At 45.7% G+C, this 24,444-nt stretch overlaps 27 non-coding genes across 27 annotated transcripts; 9 read left to right on the top strand and 18 right to left on the bottom strand.

Moving 5' to 3' along the window:
- Window positions 1–940: 940 nt before the first annotated feature.
- On the bottom strand, window positions 941–1,022 carry trnas-uga (transfer RNA serine (anticodon UGA)). The gene has a single exon. It is a non-coding gene; the product is annotated as a tRNA-Ser (tRNA).
- Window positions 1,023–2,111: 1,089 nt separating this feature from the next.
- trnas-cga (transfer RNA serine (anticodon CGA)) lies at window positions 2,112–2,193 on the bottom strand. The gene has a single exon. It is a non-coding gene; the product is annotated as a tRNA-Ser (tRNA).
- A 1,297-nt stretch (window positions 2,194–3,490) lies between these two features.
- Window positions 3,491–3,572, bottom strand: trnas-uga (transfer RNA serine (anticodon UGA)). The gene has a single exon. It is a non-coding gene; the product is annotated as a tRNA-Ser (tRNA).
- Window positions 3,573–4,105: 533 nt separating this feature from the next.
- On the top strand, window positions 4,106–4,177 carry trnae-cuc (transfer RNA glutamic acid (anticodon CUC)). The gene has a single exon. It is a non-coding gene; the product is annotated as a tRNA-Glu (tRNA).
- A 484-nt stretch (window positions 4,178–4,661) lies between these two features.
- Window positions 4,662–4,743, bottom strand: trnas-cga (transfer RNA serine (anticodon CGA)). Its single transcript has one exon. It is a non-coding gene; the product is annotated as a tRNA-Ser (tRNA).
- Window positions 4,744–5,276: 533 nt separating this feature from the next.
- On the top strand, window positions 5,277–5,348 carry trnae-cuc (transfer RNA glutamic acid (anticodon CUC)). The gene has a single exon. It is a non-coding gene; the product is annotated as a tRNA-Glu (tRNA).
- A 484-nt stretch (window positions 5,349–5,832) lies between these two features.
- trnas-cga (transfer RNA serine (anticodon CGA)) lies at window positions 5,833–5,914 on the bottom strand. The gene has a single exon. It is a non-coding gene; the product is annotated as a tRNA-Ser (tRNA).
- Window positions 5,915–6,033: 119 nt separating this feature from the next.
- Window positions 6,034–6,105, top strand: trnae-cuc (transfer RNA glutamic acid (anticodon CUC)). Its single transcript has one exon. It is a non-coding gene; the product is annotated as a tRNA-Glu (tRNA).
- A 1,106-nt stretch (window positions 6,106–7,211) lies between these two features.
- Window positions 7,212–7,293, bottom strand: trnas-uga (transfer RNA serine (anticodon UGA)). The gene has a single exon. It is a non-coding gene; the product is annotated as a tRNA-Ser (tRNA).
- Window positions 7,294–7,825: 532 nt separating this feature from the next.
- On the top strand, window positions 7,826–7,897 carry trnae-cuc (transfer RNA glutamic acid (anticodon CUC)). Its single transcript has one exon. It is a non-coding gene; the product is annotated as a tRNA-Glu (tRNA).
- Window positions 7,898–9,003: 1,106 nt separating this feature from the next.
- Window positions 9,004–9,085, bottom strand: trnas-uga (transfer RNA serine (anticodon UGA)). The gene has a single exon. It is a non-coding gene; the product is annotated as a tRNA-Ser (tRNA).
- A 533-nt stretch (window positions 9,086–9,618) lies between these two features.
- On the top strand, window positions 9,619–9,690 carry trnae-cuc (transfer RNA glutamic acid (anticodon CUC)). Its single transcript has one exon. It is a non-coding gene; the product is annotated as a tRNA-Glu (tRNA).
- Window positions 9,691–10,174: 484 nt separating this feature from the next.
- Window positions 10,175–10,256, bottom strand: trnas-cga (transfer RNA serine (anticodon CGA)). Its single transcript has one exon. It is a non-coding gene; the product is annotated as a tRNA-Ser (tRNA).
- A 1,268-nt stretch (window positions 10,257–11,524) lies between these two features.
- On the bottom strand, window positions 11,525–11,606 carry trnas-uga (transfer RNA serine (anticodon UGA)). Its single transcript has one exon. It is a non-coding gene; the product is annotated as a tRNA-Ser (tRNA).
- A 1,702-nt stretch (window positions 11,607–13,308) lies between these two features.
- Window positions 13,309–13,390, bottom strand: trnas-uga (transfer RNA serine (anticodon UGA)). Its single transcript has one exon. It is a non-coding gene; the product is annotated as a tRNA-Ser (tRNA).
- Window positions 13,391–15,101: 1,711 nt separating this feature from the next.
- trnas-uga (transfer RNA serine (anticodon UGA)) lies at window positions 15,102–15,183 on the bottom strand. The gene has a single exon. It is a non-coding gene; the product is annotated as a tRNA-Ser (tRNA).
- A 533-nt stretch (window positions 15,184–15,716) lies between these two features.
- trnae-cuc (transfer RNA glutamic acid (anticodon CUC)) lies at window positions 15,717–15,788 on the top strand. The gene has a single exon. It is a non-coding gene; the product is annotated as a tRNA-Glu (tRNA).
- Window positions 15,789–16,272: 484 nt separating this feature from the next.
- On the bottom strand, window positions 16,273–16,354 carry trnas-cga (transfer RNA serine (anticodon CGA)). Its single transcript has one exon. It is a non-coding gene; the product is annotated as a tRNA-Ser (tRNA).
- A 1,297-nt stretch (window positions 16,355–17,651) lies between these two features.
- trnas-uga (transfer RNA serine (anticodon UGA)) lies at window positions 17,652–17,733 on the bottom strand. Its single transcript has one exon. It is a non-coding gene; the product is annotated as a tRNA-Ser (tRNA).
- A 1,089-nt stretch (window positions 17,734–18,822) lies between these two features.
- On the bottom strand, window positions 18,823–18,904 carry trnas-cga (transfer RNA serine (anticodon CGA)). The gene has a single exon. It is a non-coding gene; the product is annotated as a tRNA-Ser (tRNA).
- Window positions 18,905–20,201: 1,297 nt separating this feature from the next.
- Window positions 20,202–20,283, bottom strand: trnas-uga (transfer RNA serine (anticodon UGA)). The gene has a single exon. It is a non-coding gene; the product is annotated as a tRNA-Ser (tRNA).
- Window positions 20,284–20,816: 533 nt separating this feature from the next.
- trnae-cuc (transfer RNA glutamic acid (anticodon CUC)) lies at window positions 20,817–20,888 on the top strand. The gene has a single exon. It is a non-coding gene; the product is annotated as a tRNA-Glu (tRNA).
- A 484-nt stretch (window positions 20,889–21,372) lies between these two features.
- Window positions 21,373–21,454, bottom strand: trnas-cga (transfer RNA serine (anticodon CGA)). Its single transcript has one exon. It is a non-coding gene; the product is annotated as a tRNA-Ser (tRNA).
- A 533-nt stretch (window positions 21,455–21,987) lies between these two features.
- trnae-cuc (transfer RNA glutamic acid (anticodon CUC)) lies at window positions 21,988–22,059 on the top strand. Its single transcript has one exon. It is a non-coding gene; the product is annotated as a tRNA-Glu (tRNA).
- Window positions 22,060–22,543: 484 nt separating this feature from the next.
- trnas-cga (transfer RNA serine (anticodon CGA)) lies at window positions 22,544–22,625 on the bottom strand. Its single transcript has one exon. It is a non-coding gene; the product is annotated as a tRNA-Ser (tRNA).
- Window positions 22,626–22,744: 119 nt separating this feature from the next.
- On the top strand, window positions 22,745–22,816 carry trnae-cuc (transfer RNA glutamic acid (anticodon CUC)). Its single transcript has one exon. It is a non-coding gene; the product is annotated as a tRNA-Glu (tRNA).
- A 1,106-nt stretch (window positions 22,817–23,922) lies between these two features.
- Window positions 23,923–24,004, bottom strand: trnas-uga (transfer RNA serine (anticodon UGA)). Its single transcript has one exon. It is a non-coding gene; the product is annotated as a tRNA-Ser (tRNA).
- Window positions 24,005–24,444: the final 440 nt, after the last annotated feature.

Genomic DNA, 24,444 nt, shown 5'->3' with positions numbered 1-24,444 from the left:
ATGTGTGGAAAGGGGGCCACTTTTGTTGCTCTGTAATTCACTGGCTAAACCTCCAAGTCATGGGAAATGATTTAGACGGCCTACTTGGACAATGCATTGCCTAGGAATCCCACAGAGGGGTCGTGGGCTATGCAAGCAGCTCTGCACCCATATATACCCCCGACACTTTGAAGCTACGTCTTCAAATGTCAGCTCCTTCCAGAGACATTACTGCATTTACCGGCGTCCTCGTGGCTTGGAGTGTTTACATTTCTCCCACATCTGAATCCACAAAGCCATATTGTTATTGTTCATCCCCAAACTCTGCCATTTGACCCCATATTTTCAGACAATGCGCTACGTGAATGCCTGTGTGTAACACCTCCCCTTAGGAAGCAAATCCCACCTTCCACTTGAACAATGGGAAAAAAGGGTCAAAGTTAAGGCTTACGTAGTAACAGGATGTGAACCTGCGCTGGTAATCTCCAGTGCACGTCGAGTCTATGGGGTTGAGCACGGGGACCAAACTGCATCCAACGGGAACATAGGATGCTGTCCCGGAACAGTTGGACGTTGACATATGAAGCCTCTAAGCGGGGATGACGTCAAGCACCGTCAGGGACAGTCCACATGCGAACTCTTGGCCGAAAGAATGCGCCAAGTTTTTTACATGGCATCAGTCAAAAGAGACTGCGACATAAGGAGCAGGTCAACCGCTCGTTTGGATCACAACAGGAGCCAAAATTGTCATCAATCTATATTTACTTAGTTGTTGCACAGAAAACTCAAATAATACGAGATCAATAGTCACAGGCCTTGCTGCTAAAGTCCATCAGGAACATTATTTGTTTTTGCCGCTTAATTCAGCTCAGGTGCGTTGGAAATGTCTGCACGTGTTATCTCCCTGGAGAAACCCATTATCACTGGAACACTGGGAAGAAAGGGCCAAAAGGGAGGCGTACGTAGCTGACAGGATTCTAACCTGCGCGGGGAAACCCCAATGGATTTCAAGTCCATCGCCTTGACCACTCGCCCACAACTACTCAAAGATTTGAGATGGGTTGCTTTCCTGGGATGACTGAACTTTGACAGCGCAAATCACACATCGGCCACAATGTCAGGGAGCGTCAAGGAAGCTCCACATTAGAAATCTTGACCTAAACAGAGGGTAGACTTATTTACAGAACATGGGTCGAAACAAAAGGAGCTGTCAACCATTTTTTTTTCATTTACAGGAGGCGCAATAATTATTAGGAATTATTACTAAAGTTGCTGTTGCAGTGAAAATGGAATTCAAATGAGATTACGGACTTGTTTTATAGAGAGGCCAATGAATTTGACAACAATATTTAACCTTTCAAAAGTGCAATCGTTGTATTATACATTTTGTGAATACCAAAGTTGGACCTGAGACCCCCTATGCTGTAGCGGCTAGGTGTCTCGCTCAGGGAATGCTGACCGGCAGCAAGCCTCTGCTGCTTTCAAATGCGAAATAACGAGGTGTAACGACCAAATTTGTGGGAGCCTGACTACTGGGTTATATAGTTTTCATTCTCGTTCTTTCTCCTCTTGACTCTCCCTGATGATCTAGTGGCTAGGATTCGGCGCTCTCACCGCCGCGGCCAGGATTCGATTCCCGGTCAGGGAAGTTGCTCATTTTGATGCTCTCCAAGAACAATCTCCTGCAACTGTTTCCTTGTGCTTTTAGATCTCCATGACATCATTCCACACTTTGACACACTTCAGTTGGGCTGATAAGTACAAATTCTATATGAACTGAAGATGAATAAATACACCTCTCTCAATGTTGAAAGATGTATAGAAGGGGGCCCGCTTTTGTTGCTCCCCATCACATTTTAAAGAACAACGTACAGTTGCCAATGTAGTAGCTGGTATAAAAACGGAGGATCCCAACTTGCATACAGACCCGGCTGATGGATTGACAGTTTTGAGGGGTTTTGCTGTAATTCATTGACTAAACCTCCAAGTCATGGGAAATGATTTAGAAGGCCTACATGGACAATGCGTTGGCTAGGAATTCAGGAGCGTTGGGAATGTCTGCATGCGTTTTCTCCCTGGAGAAACCCATTATCACTGGAACACTGGGAAGAAAGGGCCAAAAGGGAGGGATACGTAGCTGGCAGGATTCCAACCTGCGCGGGGAAACCCCAATGGATTTCGAGTCCATCGCCTTGACCACTCGGCCGAAACTACTCAAAGACTCAAGCCGGGCTGCTTTCCAATGCGAACTAACGAGGTGTAACGACCAAACTTGTGGGAGCCTGACTACTGGGTTATATTGTTTTCATTCTCGTTCTTTCTCCTCTTGACTCTCCCTGATGGTCTAGTGGCTAGGATTCGGCGCTCTCACCGCCGCGGCCAGGATTCGATTCCCGGTCAGGGAAGTTGCTCATTTTGATGCTCTCCAATAACAATCTCCTGCAACTGTTTCCTCGTTCTTTTAGATTTCCTTGACATCATTCCTCACTTTGACACGCTTCAGTTGGGCTGATGAGTACAAATTCTATATGTGCTGAACATGAATAAATACACCTCTCTCCATTTTGAAACATGTGTGGAAGGGGGGCCACTTTTGTTGCTCTGTAATTCACTGGCTAAACCTCCAAGTCATGGGAAATGATTTAGACGGCGTACTTGGACAATGCATTGCCTAGGAATCCCACAGAGGGGTCGTGGGCTATGCAAGCAGCTCTGCACCCATATATACCCCCGACACTTTGAAGCTACGTCTTCAAATGGCAGCTCCTTCCAGAGACATTACTGCATTTACCGGCGTCCTCGTGGCTTGGAGTGTTTACATTTCTCCCACATCTAAATCCACAAAGCCATATTGTTATTGTTCATCCCCAAACTCTGCCATTTGACCCCATACTTTCAGACCATGCGCTACGTGAATGCCTGTGTGTAACACCTCCCCTTAGGAAGCACATCCCACCTTCCACTTGAACAATGGGAAAAAAGGGTCAAAGTTAAGGCTTACGTAGTAACAGGATGTGAACCTGCGCTGGTAATCTCCAGTGCACGTCGAGTCTATGGGGTTGAGCACGGGGACCAAACTGCATCCAACGGGAACATAGGATGCTGTCCCGGAACAGTTGGACGTTGACATTTGAAGCCTCTAAGCGGGGATGACGTCAAGCACCGTCAAAGACAGTCCACATGTGAACTCTTGGCCGAAAGAATGCGCCAAGTTTTTTACATGGCATCAGTCAAAAGAGACTGCGACATAAGGAGCAGGTCAACCGCTCGTTTGGATCACAACAGGAGCCAAAATTGTCATCAATCTATATTTACTTAGCTGTTGCACAGAAAACTCAAATAATACGAGATCAATAGTCACAGGCCTTGCTGCTAAAGTCCATCTGGAACATTATTTGTTTTTGCCGCTTAATTCAGCTCAGGTGCGTTGGAAATGTCTGCACGTGTTTTCTCCCTGGAGAAACCCATTATCACTGGAACACTGGGAAGAAAGGGCCAAAAGGGAGGCGTACGTAGCTGACAGGATTCGAACCTGCGCGGGGAAACCCCAATGGATTTCAAGTCCATCGCCTTGACCACTCGGCCACAACTACTCAAAGATTTGAGGTGGGCTGCTTTCCTGGGATGACTGAACTTTGACAGCGTAAATCACACATCGGCCACAATGTCAGGGAGCGTCAAGGAAGCTCCACATTAGAAATCTTGACCTAAACAGAGGGTAGACTTATTTACAGAACATGGGTCGAAACAAAAGGAGCTGTCAACCATTTTTTTTTCATTTACAGGAGGCGCAATAATTATTAGGAATTATTACTAAAGTTGCTGTTGCACTGAAAATGGAATTCAAATGAGATAACGGACTTGTTTTATAGAGAGGCCAATGAATTTGACAACAATATTTAACCTTTCAAAAGTGCAATCGTTGTATTATACATTTTGTGAATACCAAAGTTGGACCTGAGACCCCCTATACTGTAGCGGCTAGGAGTCTCGCTCAGGGAATGCTGACCGGCAGCAAGCCTCTGCTGCTTTCCAATGCGAAATAACGAGGTGTAAGGACCAAATTTGTGGGAGCCTGACTACTGGGTTATATAGTTTTCATTCTCGCTCCTTCCCTTCTTGACTCTCCCTGATGGTCTAGTGGCTAGGATTCGGCGCTCTCACCGCCGCGGCCCGGGTTCGATTCCCGGTCAGGGAATTAGATCACATTGATGCTCTCCAATAACAATCTCCTGCAACTGTTTCCTTGTGCTTTTAGATCTCCATCACATCATTCCACACTTTGACACACTTCAGTTGGGCTGATAAGTACAAATTCTATATGAACTGAAGATGAATAAATACACCTCTCTCAATGTTGAAAGATGTATAGAAGGGGGCCCGCTTTTGTTGCTCCCCATCACATTTTAAAGAACAACGTACAGTTGCCAATGTAGCAGCTGGTATAAAAACGGAGGATCCCAACTTGCATACAGACCCGGCTGATGGATTGACAGTTTTGAGGGGTTTTGCTGTAATTCATTGACTAAACCTCCAAGTCATGGGAAATGATTTAGAAGGCCTACTTGGACAATGCATTGGCCAGGAATTCAGGAGCGTTGGGAATGTCTGCATGCGTTATCTCCCTGGAGAAACCCATTATCACTGGAACACTGGGAAGAAAGGGCCAAAAGGGAGGCATACGTAGCTGGCAGGATTCGAACCTGCGCGGGGAAACCCCAATGGATTTCGAGTCCATCGCCTTGACCACTCGGCCACAACTACTCAAAGATTGGAGGTGGGCTGCTTTCCTGGGATGACTGAACTTTGACAGCGTAAATCACACATCGGCCACAATGTCAGGGAGCGTCAAGGAAGCTCCACATTAGAAATCTTGACCTAAACAGAGGGTAGACTTATTTACAGAACATGGGTCGAAACAAAAGGAGCTGTCAACCATTTTTTTTTCATTTACAGGAAGCGCAATAATTATTCGGAATTATTACTAAAGTTGCTGTTGCACTGAAAATGGAATTCAAATGAGATAACGGACCTGTTTTATAGAGAGGCCAATGAATTTGACAACAATATTTAACCTTTCAAAAGTGCAATCGTTGTATTATACATTTTGTGAATACCAAAGTTGTACCTGAGACCCCCTATACTGTAGCTGCTAGGAGTCTCGCTCAGGGAATGCTGACCGGCAGCAAGCCTCTGCTGCTTTCCAATGCAAAATAACGAGGTGCAAGGACCTAATTTGTGGGAGCCTGACTACTGGGTTATATAGTTTTCATTCTCGCTCCTTCCCGTCTTGACTCTCCCTGATGGTCTAGTGGCTAGGATTCGGCGCTCTCACCGCCGCGGCCCAGGTTCGATTCCCGGTCAGGGAATTAGATCACATTGATGCTCTCCAATAACAATCTCCTGCAACTGTTTCCTTGTGCTTTTAGATCTCCATCACATCATTCCACACTTTGACACACTTCAGTTGGGCTGATAAGTACAAATTCTATATGAACTGAAGATGAATAAATACACCTCTCTCAATGTTGAAAGATGTATAGAAGGGGGCCAGGTTTTGTTGCTCCCCATCACATTTTAAAGAACAACGTACAGTTGCCAATATAGCAGCTGGTATAAAAACGGAGGATCCCAACTTGCATACAGACCCGGCTGATGGATTGACAGTTTTGAGGGGTTTTGCTGTAATTCATTGACTAAACCTCCAAGTCATGGGAAATGATTTAGAAGGCCTACTTGGACAATGCATTGGCTAGGAATTCAGGAGCGTTGGGAATGTCTGCATGCGTTATCTCCCTGAAGAAACCCATTATCACTGGAACACTGGGAAGAAAGGGCCAAAAGGGAGGCATACGTAGCTGACAGGATTCGAACCTGCGCGGGGAAACCCCAATGGATTTCGAGTCCATCGCCTTGACCACTCGGCCACAACTACTCAAAGACTCAAGCCGGGCTGCTTTCCAATGCGAAATAACGAGGTGTAACGACCAAACTTGTGGGAGCCTGACTACTGGGTTATATTGTTTTCATTCTCATTCTTTCTCCTCTTGACTCTCCCTGATGGTCTAGTGGCTAGGATTTGGCGCTCTCACCGCCGTGGCCCGGTTTCGATTCCCGGTCAGGGAAGTTGCTCATTTTGATGCTCTCCAATAACAATCTCCTGCAACTGTTTCCTCGTTCTTTTAGATTTCTTTGACATCATTCCTCACTTTGACACGCTTCAGTTGGGCTGATGAGTACAAATTCTTTATGTACTGAAGATGAATAAATACACCTCTCTCAATGTTGAACCATGTGTGGAAGGGGGGCCACTTTTGTTGCTCTGTAATTCACTGGCTAAACCTCCAAGTCATGGGAAATGATTTAGACGGCCTACTTGGACAATGCATTGCCTAGGAATCCCACAGAGGGGTCATGGGCTATGCAAGCAGCTCTGCACCCATATATACCCCCGACACTTTGAAGCTACGTCTTCAAATGTCAGCTCCTTCCAGAGACATTACTGCATTTACCGACGTCCTCGTGGCTTTGAGTGTTTACATTTCTCCCACATCTGAATCCACAAAGCCATATTGTTATTGTTCATCCCCAAACTCTGCCATTTGACCCCATACTTTCAGACCATGCGCAACGTGAATGCCTGTGTGTAACACCTCCCCTTAGGAAGCAAATCCCACCTTCCACTTGAACAATGGGAAAAAAGGGTCAAAGTTAAGGCTTACGTAGTAACAGGATGTGAACCTGCGCTGGTAATCTCCAGTGCACGTCGAGTCTATGGGGTTGAGCACGGGGACGAAACTGCTTCCAACGGGAACATAGGATGCTGTCCCGGAACTGTTGGACTTTGACATATGAAGCCTCTAAGCGGGGATGACGTCAAGCACCATCAAAGACAGTCCACATGTGAACTCTTGGCCGAAAGAATGCGCCAAGTTTTTTACATGGCATCAGTCAAAAGAGACTGCGACATAAGGAGCAGGTCAACCGCTCGTTTGGATCACAACAGGAGCCAAAATTGTCATCAATCTATATTTACTTAGCTGTTGCACAGAAAACTCAAATAATACGAGATCAATAGTCACAGGCCTTGCTGCTAAAGTCCATCAGGAACATTATTTGTTTTTGCCGCTTAATTCAGCTCAGGTGCGTTGGAAATGTCTGCATGTGTTATCTCCCTGGAGAAACCCATTATCACTGGAACACTGGGAAGAAAGGGCCAAAAGGGAGGCGTACGTAGCTGACAGGATTCGAACCTGCGCGGGGAAACCCCAATGGATTTCAAGTCCATCGCCTTGACCACTCGGCCACAACTACTCAAAGATTGGAGGTGGGCTGCTTTCCTGGGATGAATGAACTTTGACAGCGTAAATCACAAATCGGCCACAATGTCAGGGAGCGTCAAGGAAGCTCAACATTAGAAATCTTGATCTAAACAGAGGGTAGACTTATTTACAGAACATGGGTCGAAACAAAAGGAGCTGTCAACCATTTTTTTTTCATTTACAGGAGGCGCAATAATTATTAGGAATTATTACTAAAGTTGCTGTTGCACTGAAAATGGAATTCAAATGAGATAACGGACTTGTTTTATAGAGAGGCCAATGAATTTGACAACAATATTTAACCTTTCAAAAGTGCAATCGTTGTATTATACATTTTGTGAATACCAAAGTTGGACCTGAGACCCCTATACTGTAGCGGCTAGGAGTCTCGCTCAGGGAATGCTGACCGGCAGCAAGCCTCTGCTGCTTTCAAATGCGAAATAACGAGGTGTAACGACCAAATTTGTGGGAGCCTGACTACTGGGTTATATAGTTTTCATTCTCGCTCCTTCCCGTCTTGACTCTCCCTGATGGTCTAGTGGCTAGGATTCGGCGCTCTCACCGCCGCGGCCTGGGTTCGATTCCCGGTCAGGGAATTAGATCACATTGATGCTCTCCAATAACAATCTCCTGCAACTGTTTCCTCGTTCTTTTAGATTTCCTTGACATCATTCCTCACTTTGACACGCTTCAGTTGGGCTGATGAGTACAAATTCTATATGTGCTGAACATGAATAAATACACCTCTCTCCATTTTGAAACATGTGTGGAAGGGGGGCCACTTTTGTTGCTCTGTAATTCACTGGCTAAACCTCCAAGTCATGGGAAATGATTTAGACGGCCTACTTGGACAATGCATTGCCTAGGAATCCCACAGAGGGGTCGTGGGCTATGCAAGCAGCTCTGCACCCATATATACCCCCGACACTTTGAAGCTACGTCTTCAAACGTCAGCTCCTTCCAGAGACATTACTGCATTTACCGGCGTCCTCGTGGCTTGGAGTGTTTACATTTCTCCCACATCTGAATCCACAAAGCCATATTGTTATTGTTCATCCCCAAACTCTGCCATTTGACCCCATACTTTCAGACCATGCGCTACGTGAATGCCTGTGTGTAACACCTCCCCTTAGGAAGCAAATCCCACCTTCCACTTGAACAATGGGAAAAAAGGGTCAAAGTTAAGGCTTACGTAGTAACAGGATGTGAACCTGCGCTGGTAATCTCCAGTGCACGTCGAGTCTATGGGGTTGAGCACGGGGACCAAACTGCATCCAACGGGAACATAGGATGCTGTCCCGGAACAGTTGGACTTTGACATATGAAGCCTCTAAGCGGGGATGACGTCAAGCACCGTCAAAGACAGTCCACATGTGAACTCTTGGCCAAAAGAATGCGCCAAGTTTTTTACATGGCATCAGTCAAAAGAGACTGCGACATAAGGAGCAGGTCAACCGCTCGTTTGGATCACAACAGGAGCCAAAATTGTCATCAATCTATATTTACTTAGCTGTTGCACAGAAAACTCAAATAATACGAGATCAATAGTCACAGGCCTTGCTGCTAAAGTCCATCAGGAACATTATTTGTTTTTGCCGCTTAATTCAGCTCAGGTGCGTTTGAAATGTCTTCACGTGTTATCTCCCTGGAGAAACCCATTATCACTGGAACACTGGGAAGAAAGGGCCAAAAGGGAGGCGTACGTAGCTGACAGGATTCGAACCTGCGCAGGGAAACCCCAATGGATTTCAAGTCCATCGCCTTGACCACTCGGCCACAACTACTCAAAGATTGGAGGTGGGCTGCTTTCCTGGGATGACTGAACTTTGACAGCGTAAATCACACATCGGCCACAATGTCAGGGAGCGTCAAGGAAGCTCCACATTAGAAATCTTGACCTAAACAGAGGGTAGACTTATTTACAGAACATGGGTCGAAACAAAAGGAGCTGTCAACCATTTTTTTTTCATTTACAGGAGGCGCAATAATTATTAGGAATTATTACTGAAGTTGCTGTTGCACTGAAAATGGAATTCAAATGAGATAACGGACTTGTTTTATAGAGAGGCCAATGAATTTGACAACAATATTTAACCTTTCAAAAGTGCAATCGTTGTATTATACATTTTGTGAATACCAAAGTTGGACCTGAGACCCGCTATACTGTAGCGGCTAGGAGTCTCGCTCAGGGAATGCTGACCGGCAGCAAGCCTCTGCTGCTTTCAAATGCAAAATAACGAGGTGTAACGACCAAATTTGTGGGAGCCTGACTACTGGGTTATATAGTTTTCATTCTCGCTCCTTCCCGTCTTGACTCTCCCTGATTGTCTAGTGGCTAGGATTCGGCGCTCTCACCGCCGCGGCCCGGGTTCGATTCCCGGTCAGGGAATTAGATCACATTGATGCTCTCCAATAACAATCTCCTGCAACTGTTTCCTTGTGCTTTTAGATCTCCATCACATCATTCCACACTTTGACACATTTCAGTTGGGCTGATAAGTACAAATTCTATATGAACTGAAGATGAATAAATACACCTCTCTCAATGTTGAAAGATGTATAGAAGGGGGCCCGCTTTTGTTGCTCCCCATCACATTTTAAAGAACAACGTACAGTTGCCAATGTAGCAGCTGGTATAAAAACGGAGGATCCCAACTTGCATACAGACCCGGCTGATGGATTGACAGTTTTGAGGGGTTTTGCTGTAATTCATTGACTAAACCTCCAAGTCATGGGAAATGATTTAGAAGGCCTACTTGGACAATGCATTGGCTAGGAATTCAGGAGCGTTGGGAATGTCTGCATGCGTTATCTCCCTGGAGAAACCCATTATCACTGGAACACTGGGAAGAAAGGGCCAAAAGGGAGGGATACGTAGCTGGCAGGATTCCAACCTGCGCGGGGAAACCCCAATGGATTTCGAGTCCATCGCCTTGACCACTCGGCCACAACTACTCAAAGACTCAAGCCGGGCTGCTTTCCAATGCGAAATAACGAGGTGTAACGACCAAACTTGTGGGAGCCTGACTACTGGGTTATATTGTTTTCATTCTCGTTCTTTCTCCTCTTGACTCTCCCTGATGGTCTAGTGGCTAGGATTCGGCGCTCTCACCGCAATTTGCTCATTTTGATGCTCTCCAATAACAATCTCCTGCAACTGTTTCCTCGTTCTTTTAGATTTCCTTGACATCATTCCTCACTTTGACACACTTCAGTTGGGCTGATGAGTACAAATTCTATATGTACTGAAGATGAATAAATACACCTCTCTCCATTTTGAAACATGTGTGGAAGGGGGGCCACTTTTGTTGCTCTGTAATTCACTGGCAAAACCTCCAAGTCATGGGAAATGATTTAGACGGCCTACTTGGACAATGCATTGCCTAGGAATCCCACAGAGGGGTCGTGGGCTATGCAAGCAGCTCTGCACCCATATATACCCCCGACACTTTGAAGGTACGTCTTCAAATGTCAGCTCCTTCCAGAGACATTACTGCATTTACCGGCGTCCTCGTGGCTTGGAGTGTTTACATTTCTCCCACATCTGAATCCACAAAGCCATATTGTTATTGTTCATCCCCAAACTCTGCCATTTGACCCCATACTTTCAGACCATGCGCTACGTGAATGCCTGTGTGTAACACCTCCCCTTAGGAAGCAAATCCCACCTTCCAATTGAACAATGGGAAAAAAGGGTCAAAGTTAAGGCTTACGTAGTAACAGGATGTGAACCTGCGCTGGTAATCTCCAGTGCACGTCGAGTCTATGGGGTTAAGCACGGGGACCAAACTGCATCCAACGGGAACATAGGATGCTGTCCCGGAACAGTTGGACGTTGACATATGAAGCCTCTAAGCGGGGATGACGTCAAGCACCGTCAAAGACAGTCCACATGTGAACTCTTGGCCGAAAGAATGCGCCAAGTTTTTTACATGGCATCAGTCAAAAGAGACTGCGACATAAGGAGCAGGTCAACCGCTCGTTTGGATCACAACAGGAGCCAAAATTGTCATCAATCTATATTTACTTAGCTGTTGCACAGAAAACTCAAATAATGCGAGATCAATAGTCACAGGCCTTGCTGCTAAAGTCCATCAGGAACATTATTTGTTTTTGCCGCTTAATTCAGCTCAGGTGCGTTGGAAATGTCTGCACGTGTTATCTCCCTGGAGAAACCCATTATCACTGGAACACTGGGAAGAAAGGGCCAAAAGGGAGGCATACGTAGCTGACAGGATTTGAACCTGCGCGGGGAAACCCCAATGGATTTCAAGTCCATCGCCTTGACCACTCGGCCACAACTACTCAAAGAGTGGAGGTGGGCTGCTTTCCTGGGATGACTGAACTTTGACAGCGTAAATCACACATCGGCCACAATGTCAGGGATCGTCAAGGAAGCTCCACATTAGAAATCTTGACCTAAACAGAGGGTAGACTTATTTACAGAACATGGGTCGAAACAAAAGGAGCTGTCAACCATTTTTTTTTTCATTTACAGGAAGCGCAATAATTATTAGGAATTATTACTAAAGTTGCTGTTGCACTGAAAATGGAATTCAAATGAGATAACGGACTTGTTTTATAGAGAGGCCAATGAATTTGACAACAATATTTAACCTTTCAAAAGTGCAATCGTTGTATTATACATCTTGTGAATACCAAAGTTGGACCTGAGACCCCCTATACTGTAGCGGCTAGGAGTCTCGCTCAGGGAATGCTGACCGGCAGCAAGCCTCTGCTGCTTTCAAATGCGAAATAACGAGGTGTAAGGACCAAATTTGTGGGAGCCTGACTGCTGGGTTATATAGTTTTCATTCTCGCTCCTTCCCGTCTTGACTCTCCCTGATGGTCTAGTGGCTAGGATTCGGCGCTCTCACCGCCGCGGCCCAGGTCGATTCCCGGTCAGGGAATTTGCTGATTTTGATGCCCTCCAATAACAATCTCCTGCAACTGTTTCCTCGTTCTTTTAGATTTCCTTGACATCATTCCTCACTTTGACACGCTTCAGTTGGGCTGATGAGTACAAATTCTATATGTGCTGAACATGAATAAATTCACCTCTCTCAATTTTGAAACATGTGTGGAAGGGGGGCCACTTTTGTTGCTCTGTAATTCACTGGCTAAACCTCCAAGTCATGGGAAATGATTTAGACGGCCTACTTGGACAATGCATTGCCTAGGAATCCCACAGAGGGGTCGTGGGCTATGCAAGCAGCTCTGCACCCATATATACCCCCGACACTTTGAAGCTACGTCTTCAAATGTCAGCTCCTTCCAGAGACATTACTGCATATACCGGCGTCCTCGTGGCTTGGAGTGTTTACATTTCTCCCACATCTGAATCCACAAAGCCATATTGTTATTGTTCATCCCCAAACTCTGCCATTTGACCCCATACTTTCAGACCATGCGCTACGTGAATGCCTGTGTGTAACACCTCCCCTTAGGAAGCAAATCCCACCTTCCACTTGAACAATGGGAAAAAAGGGTCAAAGTTAAGGCTTACGTAGTAACAGGATGTGAACCTGCGCTGGTAATCTCCAGTGCACGTCGAGTCTATGGGGTTGAGCACGGGGACCAAACTGCATCCAACGGGAACATAGGATGCTGTCCCGGAACAGTTGGACTTTGACATATGAAGCCTCTAAGCGGGGATGACGTCAAGCACCGTCAAAGACAGTCCACATGTGAACTCTTGGCCGAAAGAATGCGCCAAGTTTTTAACATGGCATCAGTCAAAAGAGACTGCGACATAAGGAGCAGGTCAACCGCTCGTTTGGATCACAACAGGAGCCAAAATTGTCATCAATTTATATTTACTTAGCTGTTGCACAGAAAACTCAAATAATACGAGATCAATAGTCACAGGCCTTGCTGCTAAAGTCCATCAGGAACATTATTTGTTTTTGCCACTTAATTCAGCTCAGGTGCGTTGGAAATGTCTGCACGTGTTATCTCCCTGGAGAAACCCATTATCACTGGAACACTGGGAAGAAAGGGAGGCATACGTAGCTGACAGGATTCGAACCTGCGCGGGGAAACCCCAATGGATTTCAAGTCAATCGCCTTGACCACTCGCCCACAACTACTCAAAGATTTGAGATGGGTTGCTTTCCTGGGATGACTGAACTTTGACAGCGCAAATCACACATCGGCCACAATGTCAGGGAGCGTCACGGAAGCTCCACATTAGAAATCTTGACCTAAACAGAGGGTAGACTTATTTACAGAACATGGGTCGAAACAAAAGGAGCTGTCAACCATTTTTTTTTCATTTACAGGAGGCGCAATAATTATTAGGAATTATTACTAAAGTTGCTGTTGCAGTGAAAATGGAATTCAAATGAGATAACGGACTTGTTTTATAGAGAGGCCAATGAATTTGACAACAATATTTAACCTTTCAAAAGTGCAATCGTTGTATTATACATTTTGTGAATACCAAAGTTGGACCTGAGACCCCCTATGCTGTAGCGGCTAGGTGTCTCGCTCAGGGAATGCTGACCGGCAGCAAGCCTCTGCTGCTTTCAAATGCGAAATAACGAGGTGTAACGACCAAATTTGTGGGAGCCTGACTACTGGGTTATATAGTTTTCATTCTCGTTCTTTCTCCTCTTGACTCTCCCTGATGGTCTAGTGGCTAGGATTCGGCGCTCTCACCGCCGCGGCCAGGATTCGATTCCCGGTCAGGGAAGTTGCTCATTTTGATGCTCTCCAATAACAATCTCCTGCAACTGTTTCCTCGTTCTTTTAGATTTCCTTGACATCATTCCTCACTTTGACACGCTTCAGTTGGGCTGATGAGTACAAATTCTATATGTGCTGAACATGAATAAATACACCTCTCTCCATTTTGAAACATGTGTGGAAGGGGGGCCACTTTTGTTGCTCTGTAATTCACTGGCTAAACCTCCAAGTCATGGGAAATTATTTAGACGGCCTACTTGGACAATGCATTGCCTAGGAATCTTACAGAGGGGTCGTGGGCTATGCAAGCAGCTCTGCACCCATATATACCCCAGACACTTTGAAGCTACGTCTTCAAATGTCAGCTCCTTCAAGAGACATTACTGCATTTACCGGCGTCCTCGTGGCTTGGAGTGTTTACATTTCTCCCACATCTAAATCCACAAAGCCATATTGTTATTGTTCATCCCCAAACTCTGCCATTTGACCCCATACTTTCAGACCATGCGCTACGTGAATGCCTGTGTGTAACACCTCCCCTTAGGAAGCAAATCCCACCTTCCACTTGAACAATGGGAAAAAAGGGTCAAAGTTAAGGCTTACGTAGTAACAGGATGTGAACCTGCGCTGGTAATCTCCAGTGCACGTCGAGTCTATGGGGTTGAGCACGGGGACCAAACTGCATCCAACGGGAACATAGGATGCTGTCCCGGAACAGTTGGACGTTGACATTTGAAGCCTCTAAGCGGGGATGACGTCAAGCACCGTCAAAGACAGTCCACATGTGAACTCTTGGCCGAAAGAATGCGCCAAGTTTTTTACATGGCATCAGTCAAAAGAGACTGCGACATAAGGAGCAGGTCAACCGCTCGTTTGGATCACAACAGGAGCCAAAATTGTCATCAATCTATATTTACTTAGCTGTTGCACAGAAAACTCAAATAATACGAGATCAATAGTCACAGGCCTTGCTGCTAAAGTCCATCTGGAACATTATTTGTTTTTGCCGCTTAATTCAGCTCAGGTGCGTTGGAAATGTCTGCACGTGTTTTCTCCCTGGAGAAACCCATTATCACTGGAAAACTGGGAAGAAAGGGCCAAAAGGGAGGCGTACGTAGCTGACAGGATTCGAACCTGCGTGGGGAAACCCCAATGGATTTCAAGTCCATCGCCTTGACCACTCGGCCACAACTACTCAAAGATTGGAGGTGGGCTGCTTTCCTGGGATGACTGAACTTTGACAGCGTAAATCACACATCGGCCACAATGTCAGGGAGCGTCAAGGAAGCTCCCCATTAGAAATCTTGACCTAAACAGAGGGTAGACTTATTTACAGAACATGGGTCGAAACAAAAGGAGGTGTCAACCATTTTTTTTTCATTTACAGGAGGCGCAATAATTATTAGGAATTATTACTAAAGTTGCTGTTGCACTGAAAATGGAATTCAAATGAGATAACGGACCTGTTTTATAGAGAGGCCAATGAATTTGACAACAATATTTAACCTTTCAAAAGTGCAATCGTTGTATTATACATTTTGTGAATACCAAAGTTGTACCTGAGACCCCCTATACTGTAGCTGCTAGGAGTCTCGCTCAGGGAATGCTGACCGGCAGCAAGCCTCTGCTGCTTTCCAATGCAAAATAACGAGGTGCAAGGACCAAATTTGTGGGAGCCTGACTACTGGGTTATATAGTTTTCATTCTCGCTCCTTCCCGTCTTGACTCTCCCTGATGGTCTAGTGGCTAGGATTCGGCGCTCTCACCGCCGCGGCCCGGGTTCGATTCCCGGTCAGGGAATTAGATCACATTGATGCTCTCCAATAACAATCTCCTGCAACTGTTTCCTTGTGCTTTTAGATCTCCATCACATCATTCCACACTTTGACACACTTCAGTTGGGCTGATAAGTACAAATTCTATATGAACTGAAGATGAATAAATACACCTCTCTCAATGTTGAAAGATGTATAGAAGGGGGCCAGGTTTTGTTGCTCCCCATCACATTTTAAAGAACAACGTACAGTTGCCAATATAGCAGCTGGTATAAAAACGGAGGATCCCAACTTGCATACAGACCCGGCTGATGGATTGACAGTTTTGAGGGGTTTTGCTGTAATTCATTGACTAAACCTCCAAGTCATGGGAAACGATTTAGAAGGCCTACTTGGACAATGCATTGGCTAGGAATTCAGGAGCGTTGGGAATGTCTGCATGCGTTATCTCCCTGAAGAAACCCATTATCACTGGAACACTGGGAAGAAAGGGCCAAAAGGGAGGCATACGTAGCTGACAGGATTCGAACCTGCGCGGGGAAACCCCAATGGATTTCGAGTCCATCGCCTTGACCACTCGGTCACAACTACTCAAAGACTCAAGCCGGGCTGCTTTCCAATGCGAACTAACGAGGTGTAACGACCAAACTTGTGGGAGCCTGACTACTGGGTTATATTGTTTTCATTCTCGTTCTTTCTTCTCTTGACTCTCCCTGATGGTCTAGTAGCTAGGATTCGGCGCTCTCACCGCCGAGGCCAGGGTTCGATTCCCGGTCAGGGAATTTGCTCATTTTGATGCTCTCCAATAACAATCTCCTGCAACTGTTTCCTCGTTCTTTTAGATTTCCTTGACATCATTCCTCACTTTGACACGCTTCAGTTGGGCTGATGAGTACAAATTCTATATGTGCTGAACATGAATAAATACACCTCTCTCCATTTTGAAACATGTGTGGAAAGGGGGCCACTTTTGTTGCTCTGTAATTCACTGGCTAAACCTCCAAGTCATGGGAAATGATTTAGACGGCCTACTTGGACAATGCATTGCCTAGGAATCCCACAGAGGGGTCGTGGGCTATGCAAGCAGCTCTGCACCCATATATACCCCCGACACTTTGAAGCTACGTCTTCAAATGTCAGCTCCTTCCAGAGACATTACTGCATTTACCGGCGTCCTCGTGGCTTGGAGTGTTTACATTTCTCCCACATCTGAATCCACAAAGCCATATTGTTATTGTTCATCCCCAAACTCTGCCATTTGACCCCATATTTTCAGACAATGCGCTACGTGAATGCCTGTGTGTAACACCTCCCCTTAGGAAGCAAATCCCACCTTCCACTTGAACAATGGGAAAAAAGGGTCAAAGTTAAGGCTTACGTAGTAACAGGATGTGAACCTGCGCTGGTAATCTCCAGTGCACGTCGAGTCTATGGGGTTGAGCACGGGGACCAAACTGCATCCAACGGGAACATAGGATGCTGTCCCGGAACAGTTGGACGTTGACATATGAAGCCTCTAAGCGGGGATGACGTCAAGCACCGTCAGGGACAGTCCACATGCGAACTCTTGGCCGAAAGAATGCGCCAAGTTTTTTACATGGCATCAGTCAAAAGAGACTGCGACATAAGGAGCAGGTCAACCGCTCGTTTGGATCACAACAGGAGCCAAAATTGTCATCAATCTATATTTACTTAGTTGTTGCACAGAAAACTCAAATAATACGAGATCAATAGTCACAGGCCTTGCTGCTAAAGTCCATCAGGAACATTATTTGTTTTTGCCGCTTAATTCAGCTCAGGTGCGTTGGAAATGTCTGCACGTGTTATCTCCCTGGAGAAACCCATTATCACTGGAACACTGGGAAGAAAGGGCCAAAAGGGAGGCGTACGTAGCTGACAGGATTCTAACCTGCGCGGGGAAACCCCAATGGATTTCAAGTCCATCGCCTTGACCACTCGCCCACAACTACTCAAAGATTTGAGATGGGTTGCTTTCCTGGGATGACTGAACTTTGACAGCGCAAATCACACATCGGCCACAATGTCAGGGAGCGTCAAGGAAGCTCCACATTAGAAATCTTGACCTAAACAGAGGGTAGACTTATTTACAGAACATGGGTCGAAACAAAAGGAGCTGTCAACCATTTTTTTTTCATTTACAGGAGGCGCAATAATTATTAGGAATTATTACTAAAGTTGCTGTTGCACTGAAAATGGAATTCAAATGAGATAACGGACTTGTTTTATAGAGAGGCCAATGAATTTGACAACAATATTTAACCTTTCAAAAGTGCAATCGTTGTATTATACATTTTGTGAATACCAAAGTTGGACCTGAGACCCCCTATGCTGTAGCGGCTAGGTGTCTCGCTCAGGGAATGCTGACCGGCAGCAAGCCTCTGCTGCTTTCAAATGCGAAATAACGAGGTGTAACGACCAAATTTGTGGGAGCCTGACTACTGGGTTATATAGTTTTCATTCTCGTTCTTTCTCCTCTTGACTCTCCCTGATGATCTAGTGGCTAGGATTCGGCGCTCTCACCGCCGCGGCCAGGATTCGATTCCCGGTCAGGGAAGTTGCTCATTTTGATGCTCTCCAAGAACAATCTCCTGCAACTGTTTCCTTGTGCTTTTAGATCTCCATGACATCATTCCACACTTTGACACACTTCAGTTGGGCTGATAAGTACAAATTCTATATGAACTGAAGATGAATAAATACACCTCTCTCAATGTTGAAAGATGTATAGAAGGGGGCCCGCTTTTGTTGCTCCCCATCACATTTTAAAGAACAACGTACAGTTGCCAATGTAGTAGCTGGTATAAAAACGGAGGATCCCAACTTGCATACAGACCCGGCTGATGGATTGACAGTTTTGAGGGGTTTTGCTGTAATTCATTGACTAAACCTCCAAGTCATGGGAAATGATTTAGAAGGCCTACATGGACAATGCGTTGGCTAGGAATTCAGGAGCGTTGGGAATGTCTGCATGCGTTTTCTCCCTGGAGAAACCCATTATCACTGGAACACTGGGAAGAAAGGGCCAAAAGGGAGGGATACGTAGCTGGCAGGATTCCAACCTGCGCGGGGAAACCCCAATGGATTTCGAGTCCATCGCCTTGACCACTCGGCCGAAACTACTCAAAGACTCAAGCCGGGCTGCTTTCCAATGCGAACTAACGAGGTGTAACGACCAAACTTGTGGGAGCCTGACTACTGGGTTATATTGTTTTCATTCTCGTTCTTTCTCCTCTTGACTCTCCCTGATGGTCTAGTGGCTAGGATTCGGCGCTCTCACCGCCGCGGCCAGGATTCGATTCCCGGTCAGGGAAGTTGCTCATTTTGATGCTCTCCAATAACAATCTCCTGCAACTGTTTCCTCGTTCTTTTAGATTTCCTTGACATCATTCCTCACTTTGACACGCTTCAGTTGGGCTGATGAGTACAAATTCTATATGTGCTGAACATGAATAAATACACCTCTCTCCATTTTGAAACATGTGTGGAAGGGGGGCCACTTTTGTTGCTCTGTAATTCACTGGCTAAACCTCCAAGTCATGGGAAATGATTTAGACGGCGTACTTGGACAATGCATTGCCTAGGAATCCCACAGAGGGGTCGTGGGCTATGCAAGCAGCTCTGCACCCATATATACCCCCGACACTTTGAAGCTACGTCTTCAAATGGCAGCTCCTTCCAGAGACATTACTGCATTTACCGGCGTCCTCGTGGCTTGGAGTGTTTACATTTCTCCCACATCTAAATCCACAAAGCCATATTGTTATTGTTCATCCCCAAACTCTGCCATTTGACCCCATACTTTCAGACCATGCGCTACGTGAATGCCTGTGTGTAACACCTCCCCTTAGGAAGCACATCCCACCTTCCACTTGAACAATGGGAAAAAAGGGTCAAAGTTAAGGCTTACGTAGTAACAGGATGTGAACCTGCGCTGGTAATCTCCAGTGCACGTCGAGTCTATGGGGTTGAGCACGGGGACCAAACTGCATCCAACGGGAACATAGGATGCTGTCCCGGAACAGTTGGACGTTGACATTTGAAGCCTCTAAGCGGGGATGACGTCAAGCACCGTCAAAGACAGTCCACATGTGAACTCTTGGCCGAAAGAATGCGCCAAGTTTTTTACATGGCATCAGTCAAAAGAGACTGCGACATAAGGAGCAGGTCAACCGCTCGTTTGGATCACAACAGGAGCCAAAATTGTCATCAATCTATATTTACTTAGCTGTTGCACAGAAAACTCAAATAATACGAGATCAATAGTCACAGGCCTTGCTGCTAAAGTCCATCTGGAACATTATTTGTTTTTGCCGCTTAATTCAGCTCAGGTGCGTTGGAAATGTCTGCACGTGTTTTCTCCCTGGAGAAACCCATTATCACTGGAACACTGGGAAGAAAGGGCCAAAAGGGAGGCGTACGTAGCTGACAGGATTCGAACCTGCGCGGGGAAACCCCAATGGATTTCAAGTCCATCGCCTTGACCACTCGGCCACAACTACTCAAAGATTTGAGGTGGGCTGCTTTCCTGGGATGACTGAACTTTGACAGCGTAAATCACACATCGGCCACAATGTCAGGGAGCGTCAAGGAAGCTCCACATTAGAAATCTTGACCTAAACAGAGGGTAGACTTATTTACAGAACATGGGTCGAAACAAAAGGAGCTGTCAACCATTTTTTTTTCATTTACAGGAGGCGCAATAATTATTAGGAATTATTACTAAAGTTGCTGTTGCACTGAAAATGGAATTCAAATGAGATAACGGACTTGTTTTATAGAGAGGCCAATGAATTTGACAACAATATTTAACCTTTCAAAAGTGCAATCGTTGTATTATACATTTTGTGAATACCAAAGTTGGACCTGAGACCCCCTATACTGTAGCGGCTAGGAGTCTCGCTCAGGGAATGCTGACCGGCAGCAAGCCTCTGCTGCTTTCCAATGCGAAATAACGAGGTGTAAGGACCAAATTTGTGGGAGCCTGACTACTGGGTTATATAGTTTTCATTCTCGCTCCTTCCCTTCTTGACTCTCCCTGATGGTCTAGTGGCTAGGATTCGGCGCTCTCACCGCCGCGGCCCGGGTTCGATTCCCGGTCAGGGAATTAGATCACATTGATGCTCTCCAATAACAATCTCCTGCAACTGTTTCCTTGTGCTTTTAGATCTCCATCACATCATTCCACACTTTGACACACTTCAGTTGGGCTGATAAGTACAAATTCTATATGAACTGAAGATGAATAAATACACCTCTCTCAATGTTGAAAGATGTATAGAAGGGGGCCCGCTTTTGTTGCTCCCCATCACATTTTAAAGAACAACGTACAGTTGCCAATGTAGCAGCTGGTATAAAAACGGAGGATCCCAACTTGCATACAGACCCGGCTGATGGATTGACAGTTTTGAGGGGTTTTGCTGTAATTCATTGACTAAACCTCCAAGTCATGGGAAATGATTTAGAAGGCCTACTTGGACAATGCATTGGCCAGGAATTCAGGAGCGTTGGGAATGTCTGCATGCGTTATCTCCCTGGAGAAACCCATTATCACTGGAACACTGGGAAGAAAGGGCCAAAAGGGAGGCATACGTAGCTGGCAGGATTCGAACCTGCGCGGGGAAACCCCAATGGATTTCGAGTCCATCGCCTTGACCACTCGGCCACAACTACTCAAAGATTGGAGGTGGGCTGCTTTCCTGGGATGACTGAACTTTGACAGCGTAAATCACACATCGGCCACAATGTCAGGGAGCGTCAAGGAAGCTCCACATTAGAAATCTTGACCTAAACAGAGGGTAGACTTATTTACAGAACATGGGTCGAAACAAAAGGAGCTGTCAACCATTTTTTTTTCATTTACAGGAAGCGCAATAATTATTCGGAATTATTACTAAAGTTGCTGTTGCACTGAAAATGGAATTCAAATGAGATAACGGACCTGTTTTATAGAGAGGCCAATGAATTTGACAACAATATTTAACCTTTCAAAAGTGCAATCGTTGTATTATACATTTTGTGAATACCAAAGTTGTACCTGAGACCCCCTATACTGTAGCTGCTAGGAGTCTCGCTCAGGGAATGCTGACCGGCAGCAAGCCTCTGCTGCTTTCCAATGCAAAATAACGAGGTGCAAGGACCTAATTTGTGGGAGCCTGACTACTGGGTTATATAGTTTTCATTCTCGCTCCTTCCCGTCTTGACTCTCCCTGATGGTCTAGTGGCTAGGATTCGGCGCTCTCACCGCCGCGGCCCAGGTTCGATTCCCGGTCAGGGAATTAGATCACATTGATGCTCTCCAATAACAATCTCCTGCAACTGTTTCCTTGTGCTTTTAGATCTCCATCACATCATTCCACACTTTGACACACTTCAGTTGGGCTGATAAGTACAAATTCTATATGAACTGAAGATGAATAAATACACCTCTCTCAATGTTGAAAGATGTATAGAAGGGGGCCAGGTTTTGTTGCTCCCCATCACATTTTAAAGAACAACGTACAGTTGCCAATATAGCAGCTGGTATAAAAACGGAGGATCCCAACTTGCATACAGACCCGGCTGATGGATTGACAGTTTTGAGGGGTTTTGCTGTAATTCATTGACTAAACCTCCAAGTCATGGGAAATGATTTAGAAGGCCTACTTGGACAATGCATTGGCTAGGAATTCAGGAGCGTTGGGAATGTCTGCATGCGTTATCTCCCTGAAGAAACCCATTATCACTGGAACACTGGGAAGAAAGGGCCAAAAGGGAGGCATACGTAGCTGACAGGATTCGAACCTGCGCGGGGAAACCCCAATGGATTTCGAGTCCATCGCCTTGACCACTCGGCCACAACTACTCAAAGACTCAAGCCGGGCTGCTTTCCAATGCGAAATAACGAGGTGTAACGACCAAACTTGTGGGAGCCTGACTACTGGGTTATATTGTTTTCATTCTCATTCTTTCTCCTCTTGACTCTCCCTGATGGTCTAGTGGCTAGGATTTGGCGCTCTCACCGCCGTGGCCCGGTTTCGATTCCCGGTCAGGGAAGTTGCTCATTTTGATGCTCTCCAATAACAATCTCCTGCAACTGTTTCCTCGTTCTTTTAGATTTCTTTGACATCATTCCTCACTTTGACACGCTTCAGTTGGGCTGATGAGTACAAATTCTTTATGTACTGAAGATGAATAAATACACCTCTCTCAATGTTGAACCATGTGTGGAAGGGGGGCCACTTTTGTTGCTCTGTAATTCACTGGCTAAACCTCCAAGTCATGGGAAATGATTTAGACGGCCTACTTGGACAATGCATTGCCTAGGAATCCCACAGAGGGGTCATGGGCTATGCAAGCAGCTCTGCACCCATATATACCCCCGACACTTTGAAGCTACGTCTTCAAATGTCAGCTCCTTCCAGAGACATTACTGCATTTACCGACGTCCTCGTGGCTTTGAGTGTTTACATTTCTCCCACATCTGAATCCACAAAGCCATATTGTTATTGTTCATCCCCAAACTCTGCCATTTGACCCCATACTTTCAGACCATGCGCAACGTGAATGCCTGTGTGTAACACCTCCCCTTAGGAAGCAAATCCCACCTTCCACTTGAACAATGGGAAAAAAGGGTCAAAGTTAAGGCTTACGTAGTAACAGGATGTGAACCTGCGCTGGTAATCTCCAGTGCACGTCGAGTCTATGGGGTTGAGCACGGGGACGAAACTGCTTCCAACGGGAACATAGGATGCTGTCCCGGAACTGTTGGACTTTGACATATGAAGCCTCTAAGCGGGGATGACGTCAAGCACCATCAAAGACAGTCCACATGTGAACTCTTGGCCGAAAGAATGCGCCAAGTTTTTTACATGGCATCAGTCAAAAGAGACTGCGACATAAGGAGCAGGTCAACCGCTCGTTTGGATCACAACAGGAGCCAAAATTGTCATCAATCTATATTTACTTAGCTGTTGCACAGAAAACTCAAATAATACGAGATCAATAGTCACAGGCCTTGCTGCTAAAGTCCATCAGGAACATTATTTGTTTTTGCCGCTTAATTCAGCTCAGGTGCGTTGGAAATGTCTGCATGTGTTATCTCCCTGGAGAAACCCATTATCACTGGAACACTGGGAAGAAAGGGCCAAAAGGGAGGCGTACGTAGCTGACAGGATTCGAACCTGCGCGGGGAAACCCCAATGGATTTCAAGTCCATCGCCTTGACCACTCGGCCACAACTACTCAAAGATTGGAGGTGGGCTGCTTTCCTGGGATGAATGAACTTTGACAGCGTAAATCACAAATCGGCCACAATGTCAGGGAGCGTCAAGGAAGCTCAACATTAGAAATCTTGATCTAAACAGAGGGTAGACTTATTTACAGAACATGGGTCGAAACAAAAGGAGCTGTCAACCATTTTTTTTTCATTTACAGGAGGCGCAATAATTATTAGGAATTATTACTAAAGTTGCTGTTGCACTGAAAATGGAATTCAAATGAGATAACGGACTTGTTTTATAGAGAGGCCAATGAATTTGACAACAATATTTAACCTTTCAAAAGTGCAATCGTTGTATTATACATTTTGTGAATACCAAAGTTGGACCTGAGACCCCTATACTGTAGCGGCTAGGAGTCTCGCTCAGGGAATGCTGACCGGCAGCAAGCCTCTGCTGCTTTCA

The sequence above is a fragment of the Channa argus genome, chromosome 21, assembly GCF_033026475.1.
Source record: "Channa argus isolate prfri chromosome 21, Channa argus male v1.0, whole genome shotgun sequence".
Classification (NCBI taxonomy): domain Eukaryota; kingdom Metazoa; phylum Chordata; class Actinopteri; order Anabantiformes; family Channidae; genus Channa; species Channa argus.
The sequence above is the reverse complement of the archived record's forward strand: the minus strand, read 5'-3'. Positions and strand labels throughout refer to the sequence as shown.